General features: G+C 40.9%; 1 protein-coding gene across 7 annotated transcripts in view; it reads right to left on the reverse strand.

Moving 5' to 3' along the window:
* The window catches only part of CDON (cell adhesion associated, oncogene regulated), a 93,120-nt gene that overhangs the window by 62,820 nt on the left and 6,335 nt on the right, over positions 1-23,965 (reverse strand). The window contains exon 2 of one of the 7 annotated variants that reach the window (XM_024107734.3): positions 6,986-7,040. The exons of the other annotated variants lie outside the window; for them this stretch is intronic. The gene's annotated coding sequence lies outside the window, so the exon portion shown is untranslated. The remainder of the gene's footprint in view (positions 1-6,985; positions 7,041-23,965) is intronic. 7 annotated transcript variants of the gene reach the window in all.

The following is a 23,965-nucleotide window of genomic DNA, read 5'->3' on the forward strand; positions in this document are numbered from 1 at the left end:
TCTTCGGCTTGTCGACGAGCAAGTACAAACTGCAGGGGACCACCACATAGGACTTCACTCCATTTTAAGCAATCCTGGGCAAGTGTCTCGCAAGTGTCAATGTCAATATTACAGTTTTTTAGGTTGTCCTTCAGTAAGTCCTTATAATGCTTCTGTTGTCCACCAACGTTATAGTACCCTTCTTTCAGCTGAGAGAACAGGACCTGTTTTGGGAGGAGATGGGCTGGCATCCGGACAACGTGACCAGTCCAGCGGAATTGCTGACAGATGATCATTGCCTTGATACTGGTGGTCTTTGCCTCTTCCAGAACACTAATATTGGTGTGCCTGTCTTCCCATTTGATCTTCAGAATCTTACAAAGGCAACATGATGGTGCCTCTCAAGGACTTTCAAGTGGTATCTGTAGGTTGTCCAAGTTTTGGACCCATACCACAGTGTTGGGAGAATAACGGCTTGATAAACAAGAAGCTTGGTGTCTGTTCGAATGTTATGATCTTCAAAAACCCTGTGCCATAAATGAGAAAAAGCTACACTGGCACAGCTCAGGCAATGTTGAATTTCTGCATCAATATCTGCCTTGGATGAAAGAGGACTTCCAAGGTAGGAGGAAATGATCAACATTCTCCAGTGCCACGCCATTGATTTTGATAGATGGGGCATGTAATACCTCATTTGAAGAGGGCTGATAGAGCACTTTAGTCTTCTTGATATTAAGAGTGAAACCAAGACATGTGTAAGCATCGGCAAACATGTTCAAGATAGTTTGAAGATCTTTCTCAGAGTAGGCAAAGATTGTATTGTCATCAGCAGACTGAAGTTCCACAATAGATGTTATGGAAATCTTACTCTTTGCTTTCGGCCTGCTAAGCCTGAACAGCTTCCAATCCATTCTGTAAATGATTTCTACACCAGCTGTAAACTTCCCAGCAATTAGGTGAAGAATGACGGCAATAAAAACTGCAAACATGGCTGGAGCAATGATACAGCCCTGTTTGAAAGGTTCACTCTGGGAGGCAGTGCTGCTCAAAACAGTCGCTTTCATGTTATCATGAAGCAATTTTAGGACATTGATGTATTTATCAGGACATCCAATCTTAGAAAGTACAGTCCAGAGGGCATGGCGATTCACTGAATCAAAGGCTTTAGTTAGATCAATAAAAGCCATGTACAGTGGTTAGTTTTGGTCCCGACACTTTTCTTGCAGCTGCTGTGCTGTGAAGATCATATCCACAGCTCCACGACATGGTCGGAAACCACTCTGACTCCAGTAAAATTTCTTCTGACAGGGGCAGAAGGCGGGTTGCAAGGATCCGCACCAGAAATTTGCCTGCAATGTCTAGGAGGGAGATACCATGATCGTTTCCACAATCCACCATTATCCCCTTTCTTGAAGATGGTGACAATCAGGGCATCCCTCATTTCACTGGGTATTTCCTCCTTTATCCAGATATTAAGGATAAGCAGGTAAAGGTGCCAAATTAGTTCTGGTCCACCGTTTTTTAAAGATTTTAGTGGGGATCCCATCAAGATCTGCTGTCTTGTTGTTCTTCATCTGGTTTGGTAGCCTATGGTTTCCTCACTTGCATCGATGATTACTGCTTTCAACTGGCTGCAATGTTTCTCAGTTTCTTCCAGAAACTCTGATGGGAGCTGTTCTTCTAAGACTGCTTGGAAGTGGTCACGCTTAATAGAGTCCTTCAAATCTTGAACCTTCAACTTGCGCCTGACCTGCTTCTTTTGCAGCCTCCATTTGGGAGTGATCTTAATTTTCATTGTGAATTGAATAAGGCGATGATCAGTCCAACAGTCATCAGCACTTGTCACTGCTCTTGTGAGAAGTACGCCACTACCATTGCGGGCACGAACTATGATGTAGTCGAGGAGATGCCAGTGCTTTGACTGTAGGTGTCTCCAAAATGTTTGGAATTTTTCCTTTTGTCGGAAAAGAGTGTTCGTAATAAGAAGTTCACGTTCAGCACACTTGGTCAGGAGCAGAATTCCATTTGAATTGCTTTTGCCAACTCCTTCTTTCCCGATTATTCCTTTCCACAGGTCTGAGTCTCGTCCAACATGTGCATTGAAAAAAATCTTCCTTTACATTCTCATCAGCATCCAGTGTTGGTGCATAGGTACTCACAATAGTTGCCTGTTGATTTTTGGTGAGCCTCAATCGGCGTGTCATAAACCACTCACTGATGCCAACTGGTACCTCAGAGAGGCACCTTATGAGCTTGTTCTTTATAGCAAATCCCACTCCATGCAATCGGGGTTCATCTATAGATTTTCCATTCCAGAAGTAGGTGTATCCTCCTTTCTTCTCCCTCACCTGTCCATCAGCTCTTCTAGTTTCGGGCAAAGCAGCAATATCGATGTTAAACCAACTCAATTCACAAGCAATAATGGCTGTACGTCGCTCTGGTCGGTCACTGTTTGAGTTGTCCATCAGGGTACGTACGTTCCAAGTTCCAAAGTTGAAAAGTTTCTTACATTTTTGACCGCTGAGGTGGTGATCCTGCTGGATATGGCTATCCAGCCAAGAAAAAACAGAGGCAAGACTATTTTTAGGGTACCTTTTCTAACACCTTCCCCATGTGGGGTGAGCAGAGTGGATCCTAAAAAGGACTGCTCAGCCGTGGGTGCAGCTGCAGAGATACTCGACCCACCTCAATCCTTGAGCAAGGTGACTGTATCACACACCCACTGCCTGTGTGTAGGTCTGTGACTAGGAACTTCCGGATTTCACTGACCTGCTCCCGTCGCCACTCGCCGCTCACCACCAGACTTTTGACTTGTGCAAATGTTATTTTCCCTAAAACTGGAAGATGCCTGTGCAGGACTTCTTTTAAAGTGGGGAGACTGGTGCACAACAGTCACCACACTATCCTTGACAGGACACCATGGCGATTGGAAATCCTCTATCTGCTGCAGCCTTCATCCACCTTCATAGCCATTGTAACATTACACAACAGTTTCACCTCCATTGTGCAGTTATCCGCTGTCTGCTCTGCCCTTAGGGACTTCTTGGACCACATTTGGTCTGGAACCTGGCCCTTGACCGTTCTGCCACGGGTGACCATAGGGAGTACATGACTCCAGGAAGCATCATGCTCAGGGTCAAGAGAGCGCAAGCCTCTCTATCACTACAAGGTGGTGATCCATGGAGAAGACATGCTAATAAGCTTACCAGGGTTCACCCCAATCCTAACATGGGCTGTGGCAGAAGCAGTCCTTCAAACCCCCACCTAAAAGGATTAAGCTCACCGCAGCTTCAGCCCTGAACAAGCACCCAGGCTTATGAGGCCTCCGAAAAAGCCCAGTCCTTCCAACCATGCTCTAAAGACTGGGGCCCTCTGTGGACCAGGGATCCTGTCTGCCTGCTGGATCAGAAGAAGGCCCTGAGCCAGTTTAAAACCAGGCTATTTACCCAAAAATCCTTTCTTTGTATGTGGGCTCCTGGAGAATCCAGTATGCGGACCTTTCCAGGGGTCTGACAACGGAGGAAGTACTACTTCAGAAGGTACAAACAATGCCACAACAACAGCTGCATTTTAATGCAATGCACCCCAAAGGTATTAACCATAATTATAAGGTATAACTTAATTCAGAAAAGTTATCTTAATTCCATAAGATCTGCTCAGGATATTTGCAGTGCTGTTGTAGCCCGTGTTGGTCCCAAATGGTCACGAATGAACTCACCCAGAAAAATGATAAAATACAAAAATACTATATCACCCGTGAGCACTTTTCACAAAACAATCGTGCCACATCTGACCTCTCAGTCCTCGCCCTCAAAGGACACCTGCACAACAGCTTCCAAAGACGAGCCCGGAGCTTAAATTCATAACTTTGCAAGACACTAAAAACCATGGTTTTAATAAAGACACTGGATTTAAGGCTGACTACAATAGGTTAACAGGCCACTACACCTTAGAATGTGTGTTAACTTGCTTATGCTAAATGATCTCTTCCACTCTGTATTTAGCTGTAACATTCTGAGTACATTTCCCAGACCTGAAGATGAACTCTGCGTAGCTCAAAAGCTTGTCTTTCACCAACGGAAGTTGGTCCTAAAAAAGATATTACCTCCCCCAACTGTCTCTCTCTAATTAGTGGATATTGTCAGTCTGTCACAGACAGACCACCAACTAAGTTCCTGGCAGACAGGTGTCCACTTTACAACTGGCAGGTTTGTTGAGAGTCTCAGAAGAGGTGGTCAAGGATTTAATGAGCAGAGAGAATGAACTTTTTCACCCTTAGCGGTGCTCCCTACAGGTCAGGGGCGAGGTGTACAGTCCTAGAAAGAGGTGGTGTGGGGGATGCCTAGATTTCCACAGTCAATGAAGCACCTCTTCTCTGGAGGGAAGTTTATTTTCCAATGTTTTTAGTCCAGCATCTGACCTTGCCAGCTCTAAAGTAGCTGTACTACTGGTACATCAACTGCTATGAAAACCAGGAAAATGAAGAATTTCTTTGTAGTGAGTAGTGTCAGAAAGAATTGTTAATTCTGTTCAGTGTTGAAACACTAGTATTGTTCTGAATAAACAGGAGATTACTGAACTGTGCTTAAAGTTTTGCAGCTGAGTAAGATACAGTATAAAGCTTTGAGATATACTAATGAAAAACACTCTGATATATTTAATCAAACTCATAATACTGACAAAGATCATTCCAGTTACAGAGCCTCACTTGTCATGAGATGAAGGTATGAACATCCTGATGAGCTCCCTCACAATTCTAAGAAGACCCCATGCCAAGGAGGCTCAATGCCAGAGGGATAGCTCAGTGGTTTGAGCATTGGCCTGCTAAATCCAGGGTTGTGAGTTCAATCCTTAAGAGGGCCATTTAGGGAACTGGGGTAAAAATCTCTCTGGGGATTGGTCCTGCTTTGAGCAGGGGATTGGACTAGATGACCTCCTGAGGTCCCTTCCAACCCTGATATAGAATCATAGAATATCAAAGTTCTGGAAGCGTTATCTACGTGATGCCATCTGCTGGCAAATGAATGGAATTCCTGAGACTGGTATAGTGCAATGCAGAGCGACTGCCATAGGCTCAAGAAGTGGGATTGAGACTAGAATCGAAACAAATGCAGATCTGAATACAAGGGTGAAAAGCCCGAGTAGCTTATTTGGACTGACCTAACAGCTGCTGTACCACTTCTCATGGTCCAATACTGCTATTCATGGTATCAAAGGCACAGACACTAAATGAAGCACCACCATAGATATTAGCTGCATAAAACCAGGGTAGTGCTGCCAGCTGCTGTAATCCACCTACTTTGCCACAAACATCAAGCTTACAAATATTTTACTATTTCACCTGAATTTAAAAAGTATCTAAGAGGAAAACCAGAAGTGAACTAAGAGACAGTGAATATTCCTCTTCAATGCAAAGAAGTATCTTATAATAGGATTTGAATGGGCTTGGGGCTAATAGGGAATTTCTTCCAAGTTTTATCGCCTTTTCTGCCAAGATGATAAAATAGTCACTTTTGCTGCACAGATGACATGCCAAGTAATTTGGGGCAAACTTTTGTTCTAAATTCTGCTGACTGGCCTGTTGTCTCTTGGTCTTGTTCCTCTACAGGAATTATTTCAGATTGTAATTTAACTTTGAAATGGAAGCAGGAGTAATTTTCTAGTCTTGCCCAGTGAGCAAAGTTTAACCCGCCAACGGTGATGAATTCTCAACACTGGTGTGCAGCCTCACAAGACGTCTCTAAGGTGCCACAAGTACTCCTGTTCTTTTTGCGGATACAGACTAACACGGCTGCTACTCTGAAAAAAAAGACAGAATTTAGGCTCTTTTAAATGCATAAAAGTAGTTTTGAGGTATTTCACGCGTCCCTTGGGAATCTTCCAAGCTTTCCAAGGGTAACAAACATTCTTTTAGGTATGATTAAACATCTTTTCCACCATAAGGTACTAGGCCTAACTTTTAAACAGCATAACAATGTACCTGATGGTAACAGCCTACTATTCTAAAACATCTTTTTTTCTTTAAATCCTCTCCTCCCTGTCCTTGTTGGCCTCATCCACCTCTTACGTCTTGTCTTTCGGACTGTAAAGCTCTTTGACTGTCATTTGTACTGTAACTAGCACAATGAAGTCCCAAATCAGTTGAGGGTCTAAATGAATATAAACAATAAATAATAGACAGCTTCCGCTGCTTAGCCATTGTATACACAAGTACTTCCCCATTTAAGTGCTGCTTTGTACCTACCCTTTCAGCTGTGCTGAGAGAGCAGGAAAAAGGAAAGTATATTCACTATGAAGAAGTTCCTATTTTCTTCTCCAAAGTTATCAAGGGTCCATCTTGCCCAGTATACTCTCTTCTGACAGTGGCCGGTGCCAGATGCTTCAGAGGGAGTGAACAGAATAGGGCAGTTTATCAAGTGATTCCATCCCTTGTCATCCAGCCCCATCTTCTCATGGTCAGACATTTAGGGACACCCACAGTATAGGGTTACATTACTTCACTTCCCCTCTGAGAGTTAAGAAGTTAAAGCTCTCTGGTTACCCACCCCAGTTCTAAAAATTGACAAATAGCCTTCTCTGTAAAGACAACGGTGCCCTGTATTGTCCTACGGCCAAAGGAAAGCCTCTATCTTTGGCAACATTACTCAGCTGTGCTAAAGGTAGCAAAAATGACAGCAGAAACGCCTTTCCCTGTGAATACATTGGCTTTGAGATTCCAGGGATTTCAGATCTTTGCCAACAAAGGCATTTCACATTCTGAAAAATGTTTAGTTCAGTATGCTACTATATCATAAACATTTTATATGCTCTGACACCAAAGCATATCAAGTACTGTTCTTCCTAGACCACACATAAGTTTCAGTATTTTTTTTAAAAGTCTTTTTAATTTTAATTTGTTCTCTACAGTCTTCACTTTAGCAATGCAGTAGACTGACGATTTCAAAGAGAAACTGAATTTAAGATCTTTAAATAAGGCAAATAAAATCTCCAGAATTAGCTAACATACCGTGGTTATAGTGCACACAAGCTGAGTTGGATCATTAAAGTTCACACCAAGACACCTTTAAAAAAAAAAAAAAAAAAGGTATTGAAGCCTATAGTTTTCTAAGAAAAAGTAATCAGACATTCCTTTAACTTTTGACTCCTCAGTGATCACCAAAGCCTTTGATCATTGGACTGTCTTCATGCTGTCCTCCTGGGATCTGGCAAAAATGCGCATAGCAGCTGGCACACATACTTTGCTAGTTTTTATTTGTTTGTTAGGAGGGGGCAGTGAAAAGCCCAGTAGCAACTGGCATGCTGCCCATCAGTTTTAACTACTGGCCCCTGGTGTTTATTCTTGGTTCTTTCTGGTAGTTATAAAATCTCTTGAAGCAGTCATGTGTAATTGACACTGATGCAGTCTCACACATACCACATAACTCATATGTTCACTACAGAAACATACAGTATACATTTGTAAAAACAGCGCTGCTGTGCATTAAGAACACAGTTGATAGGTATAGTGCTGATAGGAAGGTCTGCGATTGTTTAAAGGGAAATGTAATCTTATTTAAGCATATTTATGAATGCTTAATCACTCAAAAATTCACACCAACTTTTAACAAGAAAATGCAGCACCTACAGTGTTCATAACCCTCCCCCCCCTTCGTCCTTCAGGGTCTCAATCGAGTCAGCCATGCATGCAAACTGATCCTGTCGCCAGCAAAAGCATTTCCTTTCACTGTGGTCAGCCAAAAGCAGAGGAAGAAAATGGAAGTGACTTGGAGTTATGGCACCAAAAAGGCCAGACGAGCAAGGAAATAATCAACTCCACATGAGCCACTTCTAGCCCATCACAATGAAAAGGGCCCACGACTAACCCCAGGAAAGGTCATCAGGACCTTGGGGGTCACAAGCAGAAAAAGGCAATAGTGTGGCTGCCAGCTGCAATAAGAATCAATGTGTTCCTAATTACACTCAGAAGAGGGGCTTGAGCTCAAAGGAAAAGTTTTGCTGTAGTCACAACTTGCATAAAAAATTAAAGCGCTCCTGTTCTACTCCCTTCAAAGCAGGCACCACAAGAAACCAAACAAAGTAGGTAAGAAATCATGCATCTACATAAACGTGGACGGAGGGCTTTGTGTATGTGTTTTTAAAAAAACAATTAAATATTTGTATTGGAATTATGCAGTTATGAAAGACAGGATTTTGAGATTATGCATAATAAAACCACATCAAGGGTTTGGGGGGTGTGTGTGTGTGTGTGTGTGTGTGTGTGTGTGTGTGTGTGTGTGTGTGTGTGTGTGATCAAACTCAGTCCAACCATCTTGCAGATCCAACATTTTTTCTAGTTAGATTTTTCAAGGGTGGCTTTATGAAAAATCACATGTAACCCTCCAAACCAAGAATGGAAGCAGTAAACAGACCTGAGAATCAAATGAAAATAGGCTGTCTACCAGGCAAGATTACCGAAAAAACTAACTATTAAATTGATCACGTGGAAAATTATTTCAATTTGAAGTCATGACCTCCTTTCAGAATGAGTTCATATCTGAAACTAATATATATTCCTAACAAAAACACTTTTCTAAACAAAACAAAGGGGGGGGGGGGAATAAATGAAGCAAGCAGTTAAGGCATTAAATATCCCTAAAACATCCCAAGTTCTCCTTCTTGACCTTAACTCATTCCCTTCCCCCCAACTATTCCCTTAGCTAAGAAAATACTGAGCCATAACTCAAACCATGTTTTTATTAGGTTTGTGTTTTCATTATTAATATAGGGCTCATCTGACTTTCATAAACATTGTATGTAGGTTTGCACATGGTTTTGTATTGATGTGTATAAGTGAGGCATAATGTTAGTTTGCAAATGGTGGCAGCCAGATACATTTTTCTGGAACGTTCAGGAAGATTCTTGTGAATGGATAACATGCTGCTAGTGACTGTTCTAAATTTGGTAGCAATTTTTGTGTAGAACAAAACTCTGCAAGTGTTTGTATCGGTTCATTGACATAGACAGAAACAGATATAGATATATAAAAATCTGTTACGATCATATATTTGCTCCGGACAAAAGTGTAGATATAATGACTGCACATGGTAGATGAAGTTGAGAAAGCCAAATAAATTCTATATGTGGGATGATGGACTCTTGACAGTACCTGCCACTATCTATACCATGTTTATCAAGTACCTTAACAAGATGCCTCATTAATACACACTGAACAGAAGAGTTAAGACAACCTTCAAGGATGTCACATTTCAAAATTTAGTGACAACAATTGATCACTCACCGCCAACTGGCTCCTGTTTCTAGCTATGACTGACAACTATAGGGCAATTTCTCACATATGTACCAGCTATAATCCTTGGTAATCAAAATGATTACAATTTAAGCATTTCAAGAAGTCAGATGAACAAATAGACAACTGATCCAAATTGAAAACCACAAGGTCATTGATGACCCTGACATTTCATTTGAAACATAATGAATAACTCAGAAACAGATCAAATGGGAGGGGAGGGGGGAAGACAACAGGTGGCCCAACCCTACAAAGACCAAAGAAAAATAGCACACTAAGCCAACATATTTGCATGCAGTTTCAGGAACAGGACCGTGTGTTAAATCAAAAGAGCTTGCAGGAATCAAAGGAAAAAGCTGTAACAAACTCAGCCTCAAACGCAAATAAACTAAATAAAGCTTTCAAAAAGATCAGAAAAGGAATCAAACAGCCTATATTCTGTGGCCATTCTCTCTATAGAGAACATTCGTTTGTCTGTTAAAGAATAGATACTGTACACTTTATCAGTGAGGATTTTATGTTTTCTTCCAGGTCATTACTAAAAATGTTAAATAGCTTATGGCCAAGAACTGATCCCTGAGGAACCCCATTGGGAACACACCTGCTGGATGGCAATTCCCTGTGTACAGTTACATTTTTAAACCTGCTATCCAGCTTTTAATCCACTTAATGTGTGCCATGTTAAGTTTATATCACTTTAGTTTTCTAATCAAAGTGTCATGCTGGTACCAAGTCAAATGCCTTACAGAAATTTAAGTATATTACATCAACACCATTACCTTTAATCAACCAAATTTAACCTCATTTAAAAAAAATATATCAGGTTAGTTTGACATCTGTTCTCCAAAACCACAATTAAATTTGCATTAATTATATTAGCCTCCTTTAATTCTTTATTGAGCAATCCCATATCAACTGCTCCATTATCTTGCCTGAAATTGATGTCAGAGTGAGAGGCCTATAATTACCCAGGTCACCCTGTGATGTTATCTGATTAGAGTATGACCATGCAAAATCATTGTTGCTACCACTGTTCTATAATTGCAACAAATATTATACAAAGTGTGACGCATGGCCAAAAGGGGTTAAGCATCCTGCAGGATAAATGACCAGAGTCAACCATTAGAGACACATGTTAGGAAAGTATATAAAAGGTAATTAGGACCATTCCATGGTAGATAGGCTAGAACTTGGAAATGCAAACCTATATTGTTAGAAATTAGAGGTGATACTAATTGTATGTGTATACTCATATCTTGTTAAATGTTAGCCATGTAAATAGACAGTTCCTGTCTGTCACTACAGCTGTTAATTCAAAGATCAAAAGGGAATATTAACATTTAGATGAATCCTGGGTGAAATAATGTCATTGTCCATATGTCTCTTTAAAGTTTGTGATAGACTGCCTAATGGATAAATTGCCTTATGTTAATTTATGTAGCTAATTACCGGTGATGCTTAGGAAACAGACCTCCTTCAAAGTTGCCCTGATTGCCTACTGTTCGCCTAAGGACTCTGACCTGTCAAGGAAGGCCTGGTACTGTATAAAAGACCCTTGGGTCCTGATTCTTTTTATCTCAGATCTGCTTGATGCCTCATGCAGGGGAAGCTTAAGCCAAAAGGCTGAGATCTCCAGTCCTAACCTGGAATCAGCCTGAATATAAACATTGGACTAGAACCTATAAACTAATTCTGAAATAACTCTTTGCAACTACAAAGCTCACCATCTCTGCTATGAATCTGAATCTCAAGAACCGTACTCATGTCTGTATGTATACTGATCTTTTAACCAATACTCTCTTTTCTTTTTTAATAAATTTTAGTTTAGTTAATAAGGATTGGCTGTAAGCGTGTACTTGGGTAAGATCTGGAATATTCATTAACCTGGGAGGTAATGTGTCCAATCCTTTTGAATTGGTAGAACTTTTTTATATGATGAATAAGATTTTCAGTAATCCACAGCTGGGTTGTTTTAAGGGAACTGTGTTGTTGGCTTCTGGGTAACCAGTAAGGTATTATAGAAGCTGTTTTGGTAAATTTAAGTATCAGAATATCTACAGCTTTGGGGATTGTCTGCTCCATTCTATGCAGCTCACCCTAATTGAGTGACCTCAGTTGGCTCCCTTGGGGCCCTAGTCACACACCCCATTTACCCTTTTAAAATACTGTCACATCGTCAGCTTTCTTCCAGTTTACTGGAGCTTCCCAATGTGCCAATTCTTACTGAAAATAAACATTATTGGTCCAGCAACCTCCTCTGCCAGCTCTTTTAAAACTCTTGGGTGCAAGTTACCTGGACCTGCTGATTTAAAAATATCTGACTTTAATGGCTGCTGTTTAACATCCTCTAGAGATGTTTGTGGAATGGAAAGAGTGTTATATATTACATCATCTGTTTTTTCCCCCCAAACATATAACAGAAATATTTATTGGTCACTTCTGCCTTTTTTGTATCATTGATAATGCTATCATTTCCACCCTGTAATCAGTATATAAATATTAAGGACTGTGTTTCGGACTTTAAACTGCAAACATTAAGTTAGAATGTCTTCTGACGGCAGCTTCAGAAAAGTCAATAGCATAAATGCCAATTCAGTTCTCTCACACCTCTCCCATTGAATCCACATGCATGCTATGGGCTGATGTTTACACTCTATTTCAGATTAAATAGTAAAGTGTCTGCAATGAACTTTCAGAACAATTTTTATTTCTTCAAGAATATGTCAGGTCACGATTTTTGGCTCCTTCCCTACATCTCTTCTCCCTCCCCTATAACCTTTACCTTCTTCCCTTAAATAGCCCCAAGCCCCCCCTCCAGGCTTCTCCGCCCTCAAACAGGATATTTGCAAACCAGCACATTGTTTGCTATATTTGCATGTTACTTTCCCCTAACCTTTGGGACAGGGCTACCTCCCACTATGTTTGTACAGTCACTAGCACAATGGTGCCCTGATCTCCGCTGTGGTTTTTCTTCGGGCACACCTTCAAATAGATCATCTTTTGCTTGTCACTAGACATTGAAGTTAGCACAAAATGTGGCTGTGCACTTATTAAGTGAAGTTGTATACTGACAGCATTGGCTACCAGTTGGCTTGAATAGAACTTAAGGTGGTGTTTTTGACCAAAGAAGTGCTACGTAACATATGCCCCATACCGTTGCTGACTATGGCAGTACTTGAGCTTACTTGGTTTAAACCGGAGGGAGCTTCCAAAGAGCTGATCAACTTCAGGATTCGCTCCTCAACTTAATCCAATAGAGCCGAATCTCTTGGCCTTCAGAGCAAATGCAAGATTAATCTGTTTATTGTATTAATGTTTATGGACAGAATTTGTTGTGAGGCTAAAACTGACTGGGCTGTTTTCATAGAATAGAATCATACAAATCATAGAATATCAGGATTGGAAGAGACCTCAGGAGGTCATCTAGTCCAACCCCCTACTCAAAGCAGGACCAATCCCCAACTAAATCATCCCAGCCAGCGCTTTGTCAAGCCTGACCTTAAAAACCTCTAAGGAAGGAGATTCCACCACCTCCCTAGGTAATCCATTCCAGTGCTTCACCACCCTCCTAGTGAAAAAGTTTTTCCTAATATCCAACCTAAACCTTTTTTTATACTGTACAATGTTGTATGAGCATTTAATCAACGTCAAGAAATGTAGAGTTACAAATAGGTGCTCTTTTGTTTGAAGAGATGAAATTAATGTTTTTGGGCCTGATTCCCTGAGACCGTATCTTTCCCCAGGACACTCTTTATTTTCAATTGCTTATCAGACATCCCTTAAATTTTACATTTAGGCCTGAAGCTTCTCACGCTTAGTGTCAGCTCATAGGTGAATTCTGTTATAAAGTCTGAATCAAATCCATTCATCTGTTTGAGTGATACAGTAGGTGGGCAGCAGGATTTTTTCAGCTGTTAAAGTTTTTCAGATGCTTATTTTGCACTCTGATAACTCAAAAACATCTTTGTTTCAAAACTTCAGATTTGGCACACATATGGTCTTGATTGAAAAATGCATGCTTGGCCTTGTCTGAAGAAACTGGTTCTGAAACAGAGTTATGAGCATTTAACAGCTTGTGTACTGTGCATGTGCAGTATATTATGCATGTGCAGTATATTGCTTTCCTTCTTCCTGATGTGAACACACACCAATATGGGCTCATAGTTCAGTCAAACTGAATGACGTTACAATGGGGCAAGGTCTGAGTTTACACCTAGAGAGAGGGGACTTTCTATCACACAGCAAACACCACAGAGCAGAACTCTGTCATGTAACACATTAAGGAGTCCACAGATTTTTGTACTTCAGATGCATCTGTGCAGCATTACATGTTGGGTAATCAAAGACTCAACTGCCATTCACTCACATAGGCAGAATTAAGTTGTGAGAACCATGCCACTGGAATTTCCTCTGGACTCTTACTAACATATTAATCTTAGGGCTAGTCTACACTGGCGGGGGGGGAAAATCGATCTAAGATATGCAACTTCAGCTACGTAAATAGCGTAGCTGAAGTCGAAGTATCTTAAATTGATTTACCTTGGGTCCTCATGGCGTGGGATTGACAGCCGTGGCTCCCCTGTCGACTCCACTACTGCCGCTCGCTCCGGTGGAGTTCCGGAGTCGACAGGGAGCGCGTTTGGGGATCGATATATCGCGTCTTAACGAGACACGATATATCGATCCCCGATAAATCGATCGCTACCCGTCAATACGGCGGGTAGTCTGGACATACCCTTAGTGCTTTAAGGAATTCTACATTATCCAAAGTTAGATAAGTTATCTCTGAGCCTGTAACTGAAAGAATATATTCCTCTATTGGCCCATACATATGCCTTCCTGCCTAGAAGCATTCACACTAGATTTCTACATTCAAATAGCTACTCTAGAACATCAGCAGTATATATGGAAAGTATAAAATCCAGGAAGTTACAGGAGCACCACAGGATTTTTCATAACATACAATATGCACAACTTAGGCTAGTTTTGTTTGCAACTGTGACACCAAGTCCCCTTGTGCCTTGCTAAAGCAGCGTAAGTGGTTCACAGCATCATGAACTGATCTCAGATTTCCCAACTTTCCAGCCTCAAGAGAAAGTTAGGGATTAACCACTAGTATTAACACACAGTATTTCTGGGTTGCAAGTATTTTTTAAATCCCTGAACTAAGCCTATTTATTTAAATGTGGTTTATAAAACAGAAATGTGCAAAAAAATGACTTATTCAGGCCACAATGGTTCTGATGAAGCCATCAGACTAAGCAGACTACAGACTAATGGCTCCATCAGAATAATTGTAGAGTGAGTAAATTCAAAGTTCTAGCTCTTTGCTTTCCCTTCTTCAGAGCCTTACACAATATTGATCTCACATACCTGTCTGTTAATAAAATCTTAATGGTTCTCCATTCTTGCTTTTGTGCCTATAATGCTGTCCCTAGGCTTGGGGTAGACTTCTTGCCTGCCACCCCTTCTCTTAATCACGCCTTAAAATATTGTTTCTAGGAATGCTTCCGTTTCCTCATCAGTAATCCCCTCCCCTTCTTGAACTACTGACCAGACCCTTACATTGGCACCTCTTTGGAGCTGGGGTCAGATCTTAGTCTGTAAAGCATCATGTACATTTATGATGGTGTATTTAATAATACGTAGTCTCCGGAGCTCCCCAAACTATTGCAATTTCGAGGTGGATTTACTAGCCTGAAATTAAAGTAACACACAAAGTTCTCAATTGACACAAGAAGATCCAGAAAAGAGCAATACTACGTATTTTCACAGCTCAGCTAGATACTCCGAAGTAGCTAACACCCACAAACTTAACTACGCAGACTAAATACACACACTGTATGGCAAACTTTTCAAACCCACCTATAAGTATAATGTTTTTAATCCAGAGTACATATTTAACACACCAAGATGATTCACGCTTGTTTATACCTGGCAGATCACTTACCTGGACTAACGAAGTAAGAAAACAAATGGGAAAAAGACTGGAATGATCAGTTTGCTGTAAGCACCAGGAAAAATATTAAGAATAGACCCTCCGACAATGGAACTATGCTAATTTATATTAGCTGAGGTTCTGGCTCCACCAGTTTTACTTCCTGCACTTGGAAGCCATCTACCTCAAGTTTGAATTTAATGGGGAAAAAAATACACCCCTCTGTGGCTGAACCCTGCTACAAAAGAGCTATTAAAGAAAGAAACTCTGTTAATTTGCCACAACTTCAGAAAGTAATCCCACACTTCCACTGGCATCCTCCAACAACCCCTGCAGTTCTGTAAAATGTAGGCAAAAGGTGTTTTAAACCAGTTTATCATCAAGTCTGATTCATTCTGTTGCAACTTGTAATGATCCATTTTACCTGTGAGCCCTTAAAGGGAAGTACAACTAGTCTATTAAATCCATACCTGCAGCCAGAATTTACAGCAACCCAATCTATTGCTGTCTTACATCATGGGCAATTAGGAACACAAACTCATGGCTGCAGGGGATGGGAGGCTCCCTTGAACCAGAGAGCAAAGCTTGTGCGCTGTAGTCTATATAGGATTTCAGTTTACATACAATGGCAGTGGATTCCACAAGTTGACTAAATGCTACATCAAAAAAGGGAACATCTAACCAGTTTTGACTACTCTCTTCATAATTCTGAACATCTCAATCAACTCTCCTTATGGGGCTAAACAATCTTCCTTTTTTCAATTTCTTGGCACACGCACGGAGTCTTGGTATGCCTTTAACATTTTCAACCTAATTCTAGATGAGGCAACCAAAACTGAACACGGTGTTCCAGATGGAGCCATACTTTTGTACAAAAGCGGAGTTCTCTTTGTAATGCATTAACTAGAAAATTATAAAAGATGAAGACTTAGAAAACTAAGGGTACGTCTATACTTACCTCCGGGTTCGGCAGTAAGCAATCGATCTTCTGGGAACGATTTATCGCGTCTTGTCTAGACGCGATAAATCGATCCCGGAAGTGCTCACCGTCGACGCCGGTACTCCTGCTTCGCTAGAGAAGTATGCGGAGTCAACGGGGGAGCCTGCCTGCCACGTGTGGACCTGCGGTAAGTACCTTGTAGTTCGAACTAAGGTACTTCGACTTCAGCTACGTTACGCAACTTCAGCTACGTGAATATCTTAGTTCGAACTGGGGGGTTAGTGTGGACCAGCCCTAAGATTAAATCCCAAAAGCAGTTAAGATAGCATGTAGTTAGAGATTTTGCTGGGCTCTTTCTGGCCCTAGACAACTTAATAGCACTAGTCACCAAAAGTGCAATCTTCCAGTGTCTGCCCTCTCAGACAATCACCTGGTCACAGCAATCCATACGCTGGTCTCCTTGCTCAACTATTGTAATCTGTAAGGCCAATATACTGTCCTTCTGCAAATCCATTCTCAAGACCTACTTTTGCTGTGATATTTACAAGAAATCAGCTAATCAATGATGGCAAGGAGTGGCGGCAGTTGGGAACAGCAGATTTTATTTACTGACTTTTATAGCGTTCCAATGATTATCATCAAGTTGTACAACAGCTAACTGTGATTTTGTTCTCTTTACTCTCATTCTTCCCCTTCCCTCCTACGCTCAAATGCTGTGCCTGGTTTCAAAATCAGATTCTAAGCATTTTGGGGAAGGGACTATTTCCTTGTACAACATAACAATGGCCTCCAATCCTGACTGGGGCAGAAATAATATTAAACTCACTCTACTAGGGTCTAGAGAAGAGTCATAAGGAAATTAAAGGTAATTCATAACATAGCCACCCATCCAAGAGTGCAGAACTGATCCGTAAATCCCCCAATAGAACAGATCCACTATCACACAGACTAAATTTCTTTGCATGACTCACATGAGCCATGAAACTTGTCATGAACAACACAACAAAGTTCAAACACAACCACAACATGACCAAGCTACCTGACTGAAAAGTGCACCTCTTTTATCCATACAGACATGGACAATATAGAACTTGAGGGAACTAGGGGTAGGTCTATACTTACCTCCGGGTCCGGCGGTAAGCAATCGATCTTCTGGGATCGATTTATCGCGTCTTATCTAGACGTGATAAATCGATCCCGGAAGTGCTCGCCGTCAACGCCGGTACTCCTGGTCCGCGAGAGGAGTACGCGGAGTTGACGGGGGAACCTGCCTGCCGCGTCTGGACCCGCGGTAAGTTCGAACTAAGGTACTTCGACTTCAGCTACGTTATTCACGTAGCTGAAGTTGTGTATCTTAGTTCGAAGTGGGGGGTTAGTGTGGACCAGGCCTAGGTATAGAACTTGAGGGAACCAAAACAAGAATAGCAGGCCCACGGGGCTGGAAGACCCTTTCCCAAAGCAGACTGGGATAAATCTCATCTGCACCATCTTCAAGTTGCACTACAAACTTACTTATTTGCCACTGCACTGCCTGAAGTACCAGAGCAGAAGAAAATGTAGTAACATACTAAAGACAGAATGAAATCAAGAGCCAGGTATATTAATTGTCCCTCCACACACTTCTCATGGTTTCTATGATGTATGCACAGGTCTTACCCTACAATGCTATGTGCTTTAGAAATGCTTACATAAATCTTTTAACAAATTTCAATGAGTCCTCAGTTGAATGTTACATTTTGTTGCAACAGAGCTATTTAAATATTGTCGGAACATGATCACAAAATAGGGTAAAGAGTCCAAAAACCTTCACATTATTTAAGCTCCACTTAAACATTTAATACAGGGCTCAAGTGGCACAGAGGGCCTTACACAGACCCTCTACTGGGGTGAATTCCATCCTACATGCATAGCAATCGGCTACTGTGAATAACAAGATTAAGTAGCATCACTATTCTGATCTGTGTTTAAACTTGCAATCAAGGACAGTGAATGTTCACTTGTTAGCGTTTATTTTCACTTTTAAAGAAAGCTTACAGACAAGGCTCAGTCACACAGAGGTGCCTGACCTGATATTAGTGTTGTCCATCCTAATTGAACACTTCCCCCAAACCCAGATAAGCAACATTTGCCTTCTGCAATGTATACATCTCTAGAGTAAAAACAAACTAGAGTAAAACACACTTCTGGCTGGGAGAAGAACTCTGCCCGTTGTAGTTTTCTGCAACCCATCTTGTTGAGTAGGAGGGGCCTTAAATTGTACATTTACACATTAGTTCCCTATCTCAGGCTTTGTAAGCAAACAGGTGATAAACCTCAAAACTTTCAAACTTCAACTGAACTTATTTCGCTTATTAGATTAGTTTCCATAGCAATTTTAGGATTTTGTACTGTAGTGTATGCTTTTAATATAAACAATGACAAACTAGTTTTAGTTTGGAATTTCAAATGCAGATACATTATGCACATACATTGTTTATGTTTATAAAATAAATTTATTTCACACTATTTCCTCCTGACACATCCAGCTTAAACTGTACTGATAAATGTACAAGATAGGACACAAGGTAACTTCAAAGAACAGGAAATAAATCCAAAACGTGCTCGCTTTTTTTTTTTAAAAACACAAAATCAGATGTCCCGAATTTAGAAAGTTAATATCAAAACCTTCTAGTACTTGCAAAATTCATCAATTCAGCTCCTTCAATCCTAGTCTGTCTTTATAACAGTGATACTCAGACTGTGGTGTGGGAGCCAAAAGTGGCTCTTTAATGTATCTCCTGCAACTCTTTGAAGCACGATATTAAAACAGTGTGATTTAATTATTAACCAATCTAAGTTATTAACCGATCAGGATGCTTTTACTATGCTATTAACCAATTGCAGAATACTTGGTCAATCATTTTGCGGTGACAATACAAAGAGAGAGAGAGAGAGAGAGAGAGAGAGAATGAATTCACACTGCTGTGGCTCTTTTGGGTAATGCTGGTCCCTAATTTTTTCCTGAACCACTGAGATCTGAGTATCACTGGTTTATAATGCTAAAGAAGTTCAAGACACTTAACTCTGGGCACTAGACACAGCTGTGTCAAGTAAACTCTACCATCAGATGGTCCCAAAAATCTTCTCTCGTTACTTTTGAATGCACCGCAAACAGAAAGTGCGACACAATGTTAGCCTCAGAGTGCATCACTTTGTAAATCCAAATTTAGAAAGATTTAATTAAGCATAAAACTGCAATAATCTATAGGGAGTTTTAGAGCTTCACTCCATTCATTACCAGGCTCCTTATACATCATTACAAAGACTTAAAGCATACATTCCTATTTTATTTTGCAACACAGATTAGTGGCAAGAACAGAAAACATCTTTTGTTCCAAGTTTTTTTCCCCCCTCTTGCATTTTATTAGAAGCAACTCAGACCTCAGTCAAGCTGTGATACACTATCATTTTAGAACTTTTAGGCAGCAAATATCTAAAGTGCTATAATATATGCATATTTTGAAGAGGTTATTGAGAAACAATAGGTTTCCTGATGCTATAGTCATATAGCAGTAATAGCCTCTAACAAACCTTATGAGAAGTTGGGCTTATATTTTACCTTGTAAACATACAGCAGAATCATCCTATGCAAAATGAAAGAGTATAGGAAGCCTCTGGGAGGTGCATCTTCTCCAGGAGAGGGAAAAAAAGCAATTAATCTTAGTTTGCCTACACTGGTGTGATTAGGTAATGAAACTTAATCTGCAGTGCTGTGTACTATTTATGGAACTTTTGTTTTGTTTTGTTTTTTAAACACAATTGAGGGATTATACACATTTGACAGGACCAAAATACTGTACACAGTGTTGCTGTAGCCATGTTGGTCCCAGGACATTAAAGAGACAAGGTGAGTGAGGTAATATCTTTGATTGGACCAACTTCTGTTGGTGAGAGAGACAAGCTTTTGATCATACATAGAGCTCCTTCTCAGGTCTGAAGAAAGCTCAAAAGCTTCTCTCTCTCACCAACAGAAGATGGTCCAAGCAAAGCTATTGCCTCACCTACTTTGTCTCTATAGGACCAAAATAGGACCACCTCACCCAGAAATGAGCAGTGTGTGTTTAGAAGGTCTCAAATTTGTCACTTGAGGGAAAGAGGGTAATTTCCTCCAAGACAAAACTTGTAATTAGCACTTAACATTCTAGCTGCTCACCTGAGTGGCTCAATTAAAAATGCAGATTCTTATAAGCCTGGAGAAATTCAAACTGACAAAACTCCCCGCTCTTCAAGGGGGGTTGAGAAGTCAGAACTCTTATGTGTTCTTGCCAGCTAGCATATCACAACAGAGTTGGGGTATTTCGACACAGCAATTAGACACCCACGACTGGCTCATGCCAGTTGACTTGGGTTCCCGCTAAGGGGCTGTTTAACTATGGTGTAGACTTTCGTGCTTGGGGACCCTCCACCACATCGCTTTAAGAGTGCCCCAAACAGTTACTTCATAGGACAGTAAAATTAGTTATATTAATTCCATTGTTAGAACTATGCGACTAACTCCCCAAACTGAACATATCCTACTCTGCATCATATTGATGAAGAATACTGTATGTGCTGTGATGACAACAAACAGTCACTGTGTGGGAGGGATCTAAGTATTAGAGGGCTGGATGGGCAGATCTGGCCTACTTGGTACCCAAAATCACTATTCTAGTCCATCCACAATCCAGTGACAAAATGCCTAGGAAGCTTAAACTACATATCGTGACTGTTTGAACGGTTTACTTCCTTAATGGCTGAAAATCTGCTGTTGCCATTCCTGAGGTGAATTCCTTGTGAAACTCAGTGTATACCCATACCCATAAGTAAAGCATCCTTGGTGAGGGCATCATCTTGACTTTTTTTGATTAATCTATGTTGCTATAGAAAATTTAGTGTTCCAGTCATGTGTTTCTGATTTGTGAAGGCTGGGATTCAGATTAGGAGGTTGGCAAGAAATGGATGCGTTTGGATTCCTCTTTACCTAAAGGCTTACAGCTTACTACCAGTACTTCTAATGTTTTTGTGAACACCATTACTGCTGTGGAAAGACATAGAAGATCAGAACCAGTATTGGCTGTGCCATATGCCATAGGAGAAGTTGAACAGGCATGAGGAGTTTGTGCAGCCAGGCACTGTTGTGACCACAGTAGATTGTAGGGTCTCCCTCTTGAACCCAAACCTTTTCAAAATTGAGGAAACTTCTGGTTACCCTCTGGATCTATCTGGAACCAAAGTAGCATAGCATATAGACATGAGCCCTGTTCCTCCTCTCTTACAGCTTCTCTGGCTCTATACAGATGACATACTGCAAACTTTTCCCACAGCCGGCGGTAGCACTGATTATCAGAGAAGCGAGTTTCTGGAGTATTTGTTTAATACTTATCTATATTCATTTCCCAGTCTCTTATACTCACTTGCTTTTGGTAAACAGTTCATTGAGAGAAGTGAATTAGTTTGCCCTTTGAAGAGATCTCTAGCAAGTCGAATGTCTGAGGGTCCTAAAGTAGAACTCTAATCTGTTTTTACCCCCATTCACTTGGCCTGTTCCATCAACTCTTAATAAACAAGAGGAGGTAAAAAAAACCCATCATGACTACCACTTCTCTTAATTCCAATAACTTTAGATTTGGAAAATCTAGGCTCACTCAGGTCAGAAGAATGAGATTGAAAGACTTAGGAATCAAAAGGAGGAGAATGAAGTTTAAGTTTCCTTTGCAGGGTGTCACGACTCACTGCACCTCGTAGACTGGAGGTTCATTATCCCAAGAGATATCTGTCCTCTGAGGGAGTGGGGTCTGCTGGTCAGGGACTTCAGGAAGGATCTTTCTTTTCAGTTTAAGGGATTCCCTATGCTTGGGCTGCCCTTACCTCATTGTCCCTCTTTTGTTTTACTGGGTGAAGTCTTTCAAGAAGAGCCGCTGGTAACATCCTTTCAGCCCAGATATGCATATGGTGGAACAGACTGACCTGGATTAAAGACTATGTGCATAAATTTGTGACATAGGATGAATAAACCCATCCACCAACATCTAGATGGCTCCCAGTTACTCTGAGCAGCACATTACAATTACAGGAATGGGTCCTTAATTTGAGGCTTACTCCTTCTTAAACTGGGACTGAGGAGGCTGGACGCCATCTGGGACTTTGCTGGCTCTCTCCGTAGGAGATCTTGCAGACAAGGCTCTACTTGTCTGGGCTAATTCAGGAGGATGTAAATGGCCTCTGATGAATAACTCCTGCAGTTGCCAAGCCATTTGGGGAACTTTGGCTAGGGTTACATTCAGCTTGCCCACAGGCAGCTGGATGCCATGTTTTCACTTTTCAAGAGAGAGAGAGGCTGCTGCTCACCTGTCCTTTGTTGACTGATGGACCAGGGGGAGGGTGCACACTTGAAAAGATGTTTTATTCTCCACTATGGAACCCGGCTGTTAGTAATGGGACAGGCATAGATCCCCCTCTGCTGGTTATAGCATAGGAACATTTTTTCTCCTGGGCTTCTTGGGCATTAGGTCCATAACAACGAAGTGGGGTCTAACCATGCCTGATGGGGAGCCCACCTCAGAAAACCTGCCTTGTCCCAAATAGGATTTTTTTGGAGTGCGTCCTCCAATAATTTAGACTGATCAATTGAAAGACCTTTTCCCAATTTTTATTTTTAAATTAAGTCCTGTGCTCCTCAGAACCAGTCTCTGTAGCTCCTTGCTGACTTGGAGGCAGACAGAACTGATGGGCTCTTCAGTGGGAAATGCTGAACTTGCAACTGGAACCAACAAATATGTCTTGCAGCAGTGCAGGCCAGAAAACCACTGTCAGAACCAGTGGACTTGCTTGAAAGAATATATAAGTTTATGTGCATATACATATAGAAATTGTATTCAGAAACTCATTTAGAAATGTCAGTGCCTGTTTTGATTCATTGCTCTCCAGACTGGCCATTTAAAGTAGTTTTCCAGTCAAATGAATGGAACATTGGAGAGCATAAAAGCAGCTAGTGCTGATATGATTGAATATATCTATAGATTAACTAGCTCTCTTTAGAGATCAAAATATAACTGAGCAATGAGAGAAGACATTTTAACAATTCATTTTCAATTAGTTTAACCAGGATCACATGACTTTTCCTGCGCTCACAGACCTTACTTGCATCAGGTGTTCTTACGAGAGGACAGTTCTATTCACTGATTGCACTAATTCTGTACACTTCCCAATTAGCTTTTTTCCTTTGTTTTCAGATGCTACCATTAAAAACCAGACTGCTCAAACAATATTAAAGGTCAGAAAAAATACAAAAGAAAATTCAGAAACTCTCAAGTGGCTGTTGCAGTCATTTCATGGGTCTTAGTATAACAAATGATCTTATTAGATGAGGGAGTTCTAGTCTAATAGTTAGAGATATCTAGACAGAGCAGGATTTAAGAGCCAGACTATGTGAGTTCTATTCCCAGTCCTGCTACCTTTCCTGCATTAATGCAGGTGAATCAATCTTTTTGCCCTGCCTTTTTCCCTGTCTGTGAAATGGAGATCATAACAACTAGGGGGGATGTTTTAAGGCTTAACAGCTAAGATCTTTGGATGATGACATTACTTGAACTTGTATTACAATTATGTCTTGTTGTACCCTGGTGCAACAAGGTGAATCAAAGTAGGAGTGAAGCTTTGTTTTAAATGCATAAAATCAGTTTGAGATAATGGCAAACAATTTAGGCCCAAGATGAGAATCATCTTTTAGAATCATATTTTCATTCCAGAAAATCAGGTGGGTTTTTTTTATATTCAGACCTAGACAAAAAGGTATAAAGAAATA

This window comes from Chrysemys picta, chromosome 16, assembly GCF_011386835.1.
Source record: "Chrysemys picta bellii isolate R12L10 chromosome 16, ASM1138683v2, whole genome shotgun sequence".
Classification (NCBI taxonomy): Eukaryota; Metazoa; Chordata; order Testudines; family Emydidae; genus Chrysemys; species Chrysemys picta.